Consider the following 14,655-nt stretch of genomic DNA (forward strand, 5'->3'; position numbering starts at 1 on the left):
CAGCTGTCATTATTCACTGAGTCAATCCTGGGTGGGGGAGAAGGAGAGAGGGAGGGGAAAGCCTGTATCTAAAAATAATATTAGCAAAATGACTGAATGATAAGGTCCTTGATTTTGCTGGGATTGCACGAGGTTTCAGAGGCTGTTGTCATTGCTTAAGGAGGATCTTTGCCGAGAATTCAGATTAATATTCGCCACCTCTCTCTCCACTCCTTGGCAACACAGAGCACTGCCCAAAAACACCTATTATGTGATTTCCAGATACCTTTACTGCCACTCGCTCCCAGCTACTCTCTGCCAGTGGAGACAGCAGAGGTGTTGACCAATGCCCATAGATTGAGTCAATCGCCGCATATCCAGACAGAGAGTCCCAACACTCTGTGTCCAGAAAACAAATTGAATTTAAACACAACATACCGAAGCACTTTACGGCTAATCGTGTACGTTTTCTCTGATGTGCGGTCATCGTTGTTCCACAAGAAGTACAGCAAGTGGCACAGTGATCAATAGTAATAATCCTTATCAGTGTCACAAATTGGTTTACATTGACACTGAAATGAAGTTACTGTGAAAATCCCCTAGTCGCCTCACTCCGGCGCCTGTTCGGGTACACTGAGGGAGAAATCAGAATACCTAACGAGCACGTCTTTCGGGACTTGTGGGAGGAAACCCACGCAGATACGGGGAGAACGTGCAGACTCCGCACAGACAGTGACCCAAGCTGGGAATTGACCCTGGAGCTGTGAAGCAATAGTGCTAACCACTGTTCTACCATGCCCAAACAATTAGCTAACTCCATGCTTGCCTCTGAACAGGTCTCTGTCTAGTCCCTTGTGACAATAATAAAGATTATTATTATACATGTACATTGAGTATTATCAATAAACACTTACTGAACCAGACAAGACTCAGCAACTCTCCACGAGACCTACTCAACATACAAGATACAACAACACCAACTTGTGTGAAACAAATTGCCTCATCAAGTCTTCTGGTCTCATTACCTTAAGTGCCTTTTGCTTATTGAACCCCCAGTCACTGGAAGTAGTCATTTACTCGAACAGAGACCGTCATAATGTTGAACACCATCATTAAATCTCCCTATAAACCTCTCCACTCTGAGTAGAACAATCCCGGTTCTTCCCTCCGGCCTTCAATTATGGGCGGTGGATCGGCAAACAAACAGAAAAAGAAAGGTCTGTTGAGTATTTATTTATGGGAACAGTTCTGCTTTAAGGAAGCTCAGGCCTCACAAACTCCGAATTACCAGCTAGGCCCAATTCAGCAAATTAGCCTAAATTGGCCCAATCTGGGTAATTGAAGTTTAGAATCTGGGGTTTTTGCTCATCACCATCAGCTCATCCATCATCACAACAGCCTGTCCGACTCTCACTCTGTACCGGGAATTGTTCCATCCAGCTTGTGACATATCGGCATTAAGCACTGAGACACACACAAACTGGATAGGAAACAGATGTGCTCAAACTCTTAACCAGTTGTATACCAATTATCACCTTTAACCAATTTATACTCTGCGCAGGAACGTTGGAGCATTTTTCTTTGGCATTTAATAAACAAACTGGTATTTTTCAGGCTTTCTTACAATCATTATGTTGAGAGGTTTATCCGAACTCTTTTATTTGTTGAACATAAAATTACTGGAGATGGGGCAAACAAAGGGATACTTGACTGGAGGCAGCCACTTTCTAATTGGTTTGCCCGGAGAAGAAGGCAGAAATTATTTTTTGTGAGGTTTGGAGCATAACTGGCTAAGCCGCCACTTACTGCCTACCTTGAGGAGCCAGTGTTGAGCCGCCACCTTTAACTTGCTGCAGTCCTTGTGGTGTAGATTATTAGGCTGGTTAACAGGGTAAGTTGGCACAAATGGGTCTTTTTCTGGTTGGCAGGATGTGCCGACTGGTGTGCCACAGTGATCAGTGCTGAGGCCTCAACTTTTTACAATTTAAGTCCATTACTTGGATGAAGGGACTGAAAGTCCGGTTGCTAAATTTGCTGATGGTAGGTAGGAAAGTAAATTGTGAAGAGGATGTAAGAAGGCTACAAAGGGACAGAGACAGCTTAAATGAGTGGGTAGATGATCTGGAAAATGGAGCATAATGTGGGGTAGCACGGTAGCACAAGTGGATAGCACTGTGGTTTCACAGCACCAGGGTCCCAGGTTCGATTCCCCGCTGGGTCACTGTCTGTGCGGAGTCTGCACGTTCTCCCTGTGTGTGTGCGTGGGTTTCCTCCGGGTGCTCCGGTTTCCTCCCACAGTCCAAAGACGTGCAGGTTAGGTGGATTGACTATTCTAAATTGCCCTTAGTGACCAAAAAGGTTAGGAAGGGTTATTGGGTTACGGGGATCGGGTGGAAGTGAGGGCTTAAGTGGGTCAGTGCCGACTCGATGGACCAAATAGCCTCCTTCTGGGCTGTATGTTCTATATGTTCTAAAATGTGAAATTATCTATTTTGGGAGGAGGAATAACAAGTAGGCATATTACCCAAATAGTGGGAGATTGCAGAGGGATCTGGGTGTCCTGGTGCATGAATGACAAAAGGTTAGAGTACAGGTACAACAAATAATTTGGAAAGCTAATAGAGGGCGAAGTTCTCCAGTTCCCGCCGCTGGCAGCGAGAATTGCGATCCAGCGGAAAATAGCGCACAATAGAAAAATCGGGAAACGTGCCCGCTATCGATTCCGACAACATGCTCCTGCCCCCCTTGGCGGCTTTAGTGAAGTTTGCGCCCTCTGCTGGCAGGCCCATGCAAAGCCGTCATTTACATGGATTTAAATCTCATTAGTGGATTGGACACTTCTTGCTCCACTCCTCCGCGATGCTTCGCCCCTCTCAGGCGGGACAGGCACGGGCAGGAATTGGTGCATGTATTTACATGCATGTCCTGGGCACCATGACTGTTGAGGGGGAGCGAGCAGGTAAAAAAGACTCTCAAAAGTTGTCGATCTTGCTGCCTGGGCCGGGGAAGAAGCGAGAAGTCCATGTTCTCGGGGGGTGTTCTCCTTGTGATTGGGGTGGCCTGGCTCAGACTGCCATTGAAGCAGTGTGTGGTTGAAACGCATCCCTCTGGTGTCACTTACTGGCTCCACCGTTCACACTGCTGACCACTCACTGTGTCCTGTAAATGTTCAGAGAGCCTCTGGTCATTTGGGAGCCCACCCAGGCCGCCTCTCTGGACACCCTCATCCTCCAGCAGTGTTGACAAGGGGATGGGCGTGGCCAAGCTCAATCAGGGGCCCACCAGGTGTTGGCACTCCTTAGAAGCGCTGCCCCACTGCAGAGTAAACAGGGGATTAGCAGAGCTCACCCCAACCAGAGGACACCTGCACCAAGGCCTTTGGAACCCTCCCTGGCGCACTGCCCCTCTCAGTGACACCCCCTCAGGGTCACCAGCTGTCTCCCCCTGGTGAGGCTGGCAGCACTGACTGCCTCTGCCGCCACCTCCCAAGCACTGTTTGTGGCCCACCCTGGGGAAGAGGGTGTTTCTCCTCTCCTCATTGGCATCGAGCAGTGGGTCTTTTCAGAGCCATCGGTGTGGCTGTAGTCAGTGTGTGGTGAGTGGAACACCGAAAAGCAGCTCCAGCTTGTCAGACTCTTTAGCACTAATTCCGCCCCCAGAAGTTACATCGCGCGCTGGGCTGGGAAGTGCTTTCAATTCACCCCGGAAGAGTGCTGAGCCATTCGCATGTCCTGACTCGTGAAATGAATAGCATCCCCAAATGGAACGCAAATCCCGCGCTAGTCTGTTCCAGCAGAGAATCCAGCCCAGAATCCAGTCCAGAAAGTTTATTCTGAGGAGAATTGATTCCAAAAGTCGGGAGGTTATGCTTCAGTTGCCCAGGCCCTTGGTGAGGCCACGCCTGGAGTAATGTGTACAGTGTTGGTCTCCTTATTTAAAGAAAGATGTAAATGTGTCAGGAGCAGTTCAGAGAAGGTTGATCAGACTGATACCAGGAACGGGCAGCTTGCCTTTTGAGGAAAGGTTGTACAGATTAGGATTGTTTTCACTGGAGTTTCGAAGAGTAAGAGGTGACTTGATTGAAACATCTCAGATCCTGAGGGGTATTGAGCGTGTGGATGTGGAATGGATGCGGCAGAATCTAGAACTAGGAATCTAGAACTAGGAGTCGATTATATATTTTTTGTCTACTATGTACGTACTGTGTACGTTCCCTTGGCCGCAGAGAAATACTTTTCACTGTACAAAGAAGAGTACAGCACAGGAACAGGCCCTTCGGCCCTCCAGGCCTGCGCCGACCATGCTGCCCGTCTAAACAAAAATCTTCTGCACTAAACGAAAATCTTCTGCACAAACTAAAATCTTCCACACAGCACATGTGACAATAAATCAACTCAAATCAAAATCTGTTTAAAATTAACGAGTCACTGATTTAAGATGGAGAGGAGGACGGCACGGTGGCGTAGTGATTAGCATTACTGCCTCACGGTGCCATGGACCTGGGTTCGATCCCGACTCTGGGTCACTGTCCGAATGGAGTTTGCACATTTTCCCCATTTCTATGTGTGTTGAACGTATGCTGTTACAATTCACCACTGTACTGTGTTGTATAATGTATGATGGTGGGTTCCGCCTGTGGCCCCGCCCCTCGGGGGTGGTATATAAACCTGTAAAAACCTGTAGGCGGCACTTAGTACAGAGCAGTCGCAGGCAGGCACAGATCTAGCTTACTAAAACCACTCTTCACTTCTACTCTTCTTCTCGTGTGAATTGATGGTCGCATCACTGTGTAGGTCTCAGTCCTACAACCCAAAGATGTACAGGGTAGGTGAATTGGCCTCACTATATTGCCCCTTAATTGGGAGTAAACCTTAGATGTTCAAACCCTGACTGCATCAATGTTTTTTTCCATGAATGTGATTCTGTTAGAAGTAATGTGATTATCTTTCCCTCCCAGCACCCTCCTCCAACCCCGCTCCAACCTTTCACGCCCGCTCCAACCTTTCACCCCCACTCCAACCTTTCTCCCCCGTTCCAACCTTCCACCCCCGCTCCAACCTTTCACCCCCGCTCCAAACTTTCACCCCTGATTAACCAAGAATTTATCTAGCTCTGCCTTAAAAATATTCAAAGGAGCTGAGAATATCCCTCTGCTTCTTCCCCACAGCTACTAGACTTCTCCTCGGACTGATCTGTTCCCTGTAGGAACACTATTCGTGACGCCCTATGCTGCTCTTGCTCATGTATTTGCTTTGTTTGGCCCCTTGTTCCGCACTGTAATCAATCACTGTTTGTCGATGTACCATTTTTCAATGGACTCGATTATTCGTCGCGAGTTAGGACGTGGGCAGGAGAGGTTTCGAATGAGCTGAAGTTTACAGATGGTAGAATGTGGCAGCCAAGAATGTGTTGGAATTGTCAAATCCATGAGGGTTTCAGCAATTGATGGGTTGAAGCATCGCGCGTGCGTACCCCAAGGAATGACTCACTACTTTGTGTCACCTCCTGCAAGGAGCAGTGGGGGTTGGATGCGGAAGGGGGGAGGTGGCGATGGGTGGGGTGGGCCACTTCTGCAGCTGCTTCGCACCCTGTTTCAGACAGGAGCTCTGAGCACCTTTCTTAAGCAGCTGTCATTGCATATGGTGAAGGGAGAGTCGGTGACACCGGTTAACGCACAATGGTTTATATGTGGCTGCACCAATTGTAGGGTCATACATCCTGCCACATACTCATACATCCTGCCACATACTGTCAGTTATGGCAATGACACACTCACACACTCTCACACTCACTCACACTCACTCACACGGACACATTTATAATCAAAGATTCGCACATAGACACGCATATAGACACAGACTGACAGACATACACAGGCATGCACACACACAAATATACAATCAGGCACATGTACACATAGACACACTGATTACAGATACATATATAATCAGGCCACAGACAGATACCCAAAACACATATATATCACATAGACACAGACAAGTAAATACATATATATAGTCAGTGACACAGGCACACACAAACACTCACACATGCACACACACCGACACACACCCAAAAACACAAGCATAAAAACACTTAACGACACACACATACAGACAGATATACAGTCAGTGACACTGGGACACACACACGCACAGACAAGTGCAGGCACACAGGCAAGCACAGACAGATATACAGTCAGTGACACTGGGACACACACACGCACAGACAAGTGCAGGTACTCAGGCAAGCACAGACAGATATATAGTCAGTGACACAGACACAAACATAAAAACATTCAGAAACAAAACACACACACACTTCGCCCATTTTTTTCTCTTTGAAAGTAAGTGGGTTTTGAATGAGAAATCTCTCAATAACCGAACATACATACATAGACCCCACACACTTAGACACACATGCACTGAGATACACACACAGACGTGGACGCACTGAGATACGCACACATGGACACACTGAGATACACACACATGGACACACTGAGATACACACACACAGGTGGACACACTGAGATACACACACAGGTGGACACACTGAGATACACACACACAGGTGGACACACTGAGATACACACACACAGGTGGACACACTGAGATACACACACACAGGTGGACACACTGAGATACACACACACAGGTGGACACACTGAGATACACACACACAGGTGGACACACTGAGATACACACACATGGACACACTGAGATACACACACACAGGTGGATACACTGAGATACACACACATGGACACACTGAGATACACACACACAGGTGGACACACTGAGATACACACACATGGACACACTGAGATACACACACACAGGTGGACACACTGAGATACACACACACAGGTGGATACACTGAGATACACACACAGGTGGACACACTGAGATACACACACACAGGTGGACACACTGAGATACACACACAGGTGGACACACTGAGATACACACACACAGGTGGACACACTGAGATACACACACACAGGTGGACACACTGAGATACACACACACAGGTGGACACACTGAGATACACACACACAGGTGGACACACTGAGATACACACACACAGGTGGACACACTGAGATACACACACACAGGTGGACACACTGAGATACACACACACAGGTGGACACACTGAGATACACACACATGGACACACTGAGATACACACACACAGGTGGACACACTGAGATACACACACACAGGTGGACACACTGAGATACACACACAGGTGGACACACTGAGATACACACACACAGGTGGACACACTGAGATACACACACATGGACACACTGAGATACACACACACAGGTGGACACACTGAGATACACACACACAGGTGGACACACTGAGATACACACACACAGGTGGACACACTGAGATACACACACACAGGTGGACACACTGAGATACACACACACAGGTGGACACACTGAGATACACACACATGGACACACTGAGATACACACACACAGGTGGACACACTGAGATACACACACTCAGGTGGACACACTGAGATACACACACACAGGTGGACACACTGAGATACACACACATGGACACACTGAGATACACACACACAGGTGGACACACTGAGATACACACACACAGGTGGACACACTGAGATACACACACACAGGTGGACACACTGAGATACACACACACAGGTGGACACACTGAGATACACACACACAGGTGGACACACTGAGATACACACACACAGGTGGACACACTGAGATACACACACACAGGTGGACACACTGAGATACACACACAGGTGGATACACTGAGATACACACACAGGTGGACACACTGAGATACACACACAGGTGGACACACTGAGATACACACACATGGACACACTGAGATACACACACACAGGTGGACACACTGAGATACACACACAGGTGGACACACTGAGATACACACACACAGGTGGACACACTGAGATACACACACACAGGTGGACACACTGAGATACACACACACAGGTGGACACACTGAGATACACACACACAGGTGGACACACTGAGATACACACACAGGTGGACACACTGAGATACACACACACAGGTGGACACACTGAGATACACCACACAGTGACACACTGAACCACAGGTGGACACACTGAGATACACACACACAGGTGGACACACTGAGATACACACACAGGTGGACACACTGAGATACACACACACAGGTGGACACAGTGAGATACACACACACAGGTGGACACACTGAGATACACACACAGGTGGACACACTGAGATACACACACAGGTGGACACACTGAGATACACACACAGGTGGACACACTGAGATACACACACAGGTGGACACACTGAGATACACACACACAGGTGGACACACTGAGATACACACACACAGGTGGACACACTGAGATACACACACAGGTGGATACACTGAGACACACACACAGGTGGACACACTGAGATACACACACAGGTGGACACACTGAGATACACACACAGGTGGACACACTGAGATACACACACACACATGGACACACTGAGATACACAGACACAGGTGGACACACTGAGATACACACACACAGGTGGACACACTGAGATACACACACAGGTGGACACACTGAGATACACACACAGGTGGACACACTGAGATACACACACACATGGACACACTGAGATACACACACACAGGTGGACACACTGAGATACACACACAGGTGGACACACTGAGATACACACACACAGGTGGACACACTGAGATACACACACAGGTGGACACACTGAGATACACACACACAGGTGGACACACTGAGATACACACACATGGACACACTGAGATACACACACACAGGTGGACACACTGAGATACACACACAGGTGGACACACTGAGATACACACACAGGTGGACACACTGAGATACACACACACAGGTGGACACACTGAGATACACACACAGGTGGACACACTGAGATACACACACAGGTGGACACACTGAGATACACACACAGGTGGACACACTGAGATACACACACACACAGGTGGACACACTGAGATACACACACAGGTGGACACACTGAGATACACACACAGGTGGACACACTGAGATACACACACAGGTGGACACACTGAGATACACAGACATGGACACACTGAGATACACACACAGGTGGACACACTGAGATACACACACAGGTGGACACACTGAGATACACACACACAGGTGGACACACTGAGATACACACACAGGTGGACACACTGAGATACACACACAGGTGGACACACTGAGATACACACACATGGACACACTGAGATACACACACACAGGTGGACACACTGAGATACACACACACAGGTGGACACACTGAGATACACACACACAGGTGGACACACTGAGATACACACACACAGGTGGACACACTGAGATACACACACACAGGTGGACACACTGAGATACACACACACAGGTGGACACACTGAGACACACACACAGGTGGACACACTGAGATACACAGACATGGACACACTGAGATACACAGACATGGACACACTGAGATACACACACACAGGTGGACACACTGAGATACACACACAGGTGGACACACTGAGATACACACACACAGGTGGACACACTGAGACACACACACAGGTGGACACACTGAGATACACAGACATGGACACACTGAGATACACAGACATGGACACACTGAGATACACACACACAGGTGGACACACTGAGATACACACACAGGTGGACACACTGAGATACACACACAGGTGGATACACTGAGATACACACACACAGGTGGACACACTGAGATACACACACACAGGTGGACACACTGAGATACACACACACAGGTGGACACACTGAGATACACACACACAGGTGGACACACTGAGATACACACACACAGGTGGACACACTGAGATACACACACACAGGTGGACACACTGAGATACACACACACAGGTGGACACACTGAGATACACACACAGGTGGATACACTGAGATACACACACACAGGTGGACACACTGAGATACACACACATGGACACACTGAGATACACACACACAGGTGGACACACTGAGATACACACACAGGTGGACACACTGAGATACACACACACAGGTGGACACACTGAGATACACACACACAGGTGGACACACTGAGATACACACACAGGTGGACACACTGAGATACACACACATGGACACACTGAGATACACACACACAGGTGGACACACTGAGATACACACACACAGGTGGACACACTGAGATACACACACACAGGTGGACACACTGAGATACACACACACAGGTGGACACACTGAGATACACACACAGGTGGACACACTGAGATACACACACACAGGTGGACACACTGAGATACACACACACAGGTGGACACACTGAGATACACACACACAGGTGGACACACTGAGATACACACACACAGGTGGACACACTGAGATACACACACATGGACACACTGAGATACACACACACAGGTGGACACACTGAGATACACACACACAGGTGGACACACTGAGATACACACACATGGACACACTGAGATACACACACACAGGTGGACACACTGAGATACACACACACAGGTGGACACACTGAGATACACACACACAGGTGGACACACTGAGATACACACACATGGACACACTGAGATACACACACATGGACACACTGAGATACACACACACAGGTGGACACACTGAGATACACATACAGGTGGACACACTGAGATACACACACACAGGTGGACACACTGAGATACACACACACAGGTGGACACACTGAGATACACACACAGGTGGACACACTGAGATACACACACACAGGTGGACACACTGAGATACACACACATGGACACACTGAGATACACACACACAGGTGGACACACTGAGATACACACACAGGTGGACACACTGAGATACACACACACAGGTGGACACACTGAGATACACACACAGGTGGACACACTGAGATACACACACACAGGTGGACACACTGAGATACACACACACAGGTGGACACACTGAGATACACACACACAGGTGGACACACTGAGATACACACACACAGGTGGACACACTGAGATACACACACAGGTGGACACACTGAGATACACACACAGGTGGACACACTGAGATACACACACACAGGTGGACACACTGAGATACACACACACAGGTGGACACACTGAGATACACACACATGGACACACTGAGATACACACACAGGTGGACACACTGAGATACACACACACACATGGACACACTGAGATACACAGACACAGGTGGACACACTGAGATACACACACACAGGTGGACACACTGAGATACACACACACAGGTGGATACACTGAGACACACACACAGGTGGACACACTGAGATACACACACATGGACACACTGAGATACACACACAGGTGGACACACTGAGATACACACACACAGGTGGATACACTGAGACACACACACAGGTGGACACACTGAGATACACACACATGGACACACTGAGATACACACACATGGACACACTGAGATACACACACACAGGTGGACACACTGAGATACACACACAGGTGGACACACTGAGATACACAGACACAGGTGGACACACTGAGATACACACACACAGGTGGACACACTGAGATACACACACACAGGTGGATACACTGAGACACACACACAGGTGGACACACTGAGATACACACACAGGTGGACACACTGAGATACACACACAGGTGGACACACTGAGATACACACACACACATGGACACACTGAGATACACAGACACAGGTGGACACACTGAGATACACACACACAGGTGGACACACTGAGATACACACACAGGTGGACACACTGAGATACACACACACAGGTGGACACACTGAGATACACACACAGGTGGACACACTGAGATACACACACACAGGTGGACACACTGAGATACACACACATGGACACACTGAGATACACACACACAGGTGGACACACTGAGATACACACACAGGTGGACACACTGAGATACACACACAGGTGGACACACTGAGATACACACACACAGGTGGACACACTGAGATACACACACAGGTGGACACACTGAGATACACACACAGGTGGACACACTGAGATACACACACAGGTGGACACACTGAGATACACACACACAGGTGGACACACTGAGATACACACACAGGTGGACACACTGAGATACACACACAGGTGGACACACTGAGATACACACACAGGTGGACACACTGAGATACACACACAGGTGGACACACTGAGATACACACACAGGTGGACACACTGAGATACACAGACATGGACACACTGAGATACACACACAGGTGGACACACTGAGATACACACACAGGTGGACACACTGAGATACACACACATGGACACACTGAGATACACACACACAGGTGGACACACTGAGATACACACACAGGTGGACACACTGAGATACACACACATGGACACACTGAGATACACACACACAGGTGGACACACTGAGACACACACACAGGTGGACACACTGAGATACACAGACATGGACACACTGAGATACACAGACATGGACACACTGAGATACACACACACAGGTGGACACACTGAGATACACACACACAGGTGGACACACTGAGATACACACACACAGGTGGACACACTGAGATACACACACAGGTGGACACACTGAGATACACACACACAGGTGGACACACTGAGATACACACACACAGGTGGACACACTGAGATACACACACAGGTGGACACACTGAGATACACACACAGGTGGACACACTGAGATACACACACACAGGTGGACACACTGAGATACACACACACAGGTGGACACACTGAGATACACACACATGGACACACTGAGATACACACACACAGGTGGACACACTGAGATACACACACACAAGTTGATACACTGAGATACACACACACAGGTGGACACACTGAGATACACACACACAAGTTGATACACTAGATACACACAATGGACACACTGAGATACACATACAGGTGGACACACTGAGATACACACACACAAGTTGATACACTAGATACACACAATGGACACACTGAGATACACATACAGGTGGACACACTGAGATACACACACACAGGTGGACACACTGAGATACACACACAGGTGGACACACTGAGATACACACACACAGGTGGACACACTGAGATACACACACACAGGTGGACACACTGAGATACACACACACAGGTGGACACACTGAGATACACACACACATGGACACACTGAGATACACACACACAGGTGGACACACTGAGATACACACACACAGGTGGACACATTGAGATACACACTCACAGGTGGACACATTGAGATACACAGACAAACACTGATGCACGCAACATACAGATACACACATTCGGACGCACACATGGCCACAGATATAGACAGACGCAGATGCACACACGTAGACACAGACACTCAGGCACACAGCACTTGGCGTTCCTTTGATAATGAATACTGACAGTTGAAATTTAGAGCTCAGTCTCCTGTTTATCTGAACTAAGTTCATGATTGGCTACAATCAAATCTAACCGCTGAACAGGAAAGGCCGTCACTCAGTTATTTACAAATAACATGGTGCTTCGTGTTAACATCAAATTTCTAAATAACTCTGGAATTCTGCTATCTCCTGACATCTGCTGAACACACACAATTAAAAGAATCAACATCCACCGGAAAAAACCCAGTGACCACAACCCCAATGTTTTCAGTGAATAAACCTACGTACTGAACTCACATCAGGCTATTTGATATGCGATATATTCCCCCAAGTTTTCCTAGGGAAAGTCGGAGGTTTTGGGACCTGGGAGGGAGCACTCCCTTTGCAATTCCAGGAGGTTGGGTGTCTGGGAATGGAGCTCAGAGTTCCCAGACAGCTCTGCAAAGTCTGCCCAGGCTCAACTCGATCATGGAGGCCTCCATTTCCTGCTCAAAAGGTTTGAATGGGGCAAAAGAAAAACCTGTCAGATGGGTTGAGTTTCATTTACTGTCGATCCCTCAACCCCTGTGAGGAAAGGACTCCACATCCGTAGGTTCCCCTTTATCGACGCTGCTTGGTGCTTTCTCAAAGAACTCCTGGGAAGTGCCTTTAGGCATTCTATTTCAGTGCTTGTGCAATGCAGGTACATACATCCCAACAATTGGCTCATTGAAACAAGTATCATGTTCCTCCGACTGTTTGTAACAGGCAGAGGACAGACTGTACTCAACCAGCCCGTGCTGTTAGATATGATTCTGCAATTGAGCAGAACTGGCTGAGTAATCTTGAGTGCGCCAATGGCTACACCAACAACCAATTCAAGGTAATCAGTCAAGCTTGTAACGTGACTCATTTACACTTGCCAGAGTCAACAGAAATTAATATGCGGAGGCCCACTCTGAAAACAAATGGAATATGATCAAGCCTTGCGCATTTTTTGAATTACGTGGAAACATGCAGAGCCTATAATCCCCATTGATTTCACCATGGAAATGCCTCGACCAATCAGAGCTGACTTGCCAACCAATCAACAACCTTTTCTCCTGGAGAATAAAATGTTGCGATCGTTGGAAATTTTGTATTCTTGCATTTGC

General features: G+C 48.0%; 1 protein-coding gene across 5 annotated transcripts in view; it reads right to left on the reverse strand.

Annotated features, from left to right (window-relative positions):
• The window catches only part of palld (palladin, cytoskeletal associated protein), a 499,404-nt gene that overhangs the window by 332,154 nt on the left and 152,595 nt on the right, over positions 1–14,655 (reverse strand). The window contains exon 1 of one of the 5 annotated variants that reach the window (XM_038805832.1): positions 1,005–1,039. The exons of the other annotated variants lie outside the window; for them this stretch is intronic. The gene's annotated coding sequence lies outside the window, so the exon portion shown is untranslated. Of the gene's footprint in view, positions 1–1,004; positions 1,040–14,655 lie in introns of those variants that run through there. 5 annotated transcript variants of the gene reach the window in all.

The sequence above is a fragment of the Scyliorhinus canicula genome, chromosome 8, assembly GCF_902713615.1.
Source record: "Scyliorhinus canicula chromosome 8, sScyCan1.1, whole genome shotgun sequence".
NCBI lineage: Eukaryota > Metazoa > Chordata > Chondrichthyes > Carcharhiniformes > Scyliorhinidae > Scyliorhinus > Scyliorhinus canicula.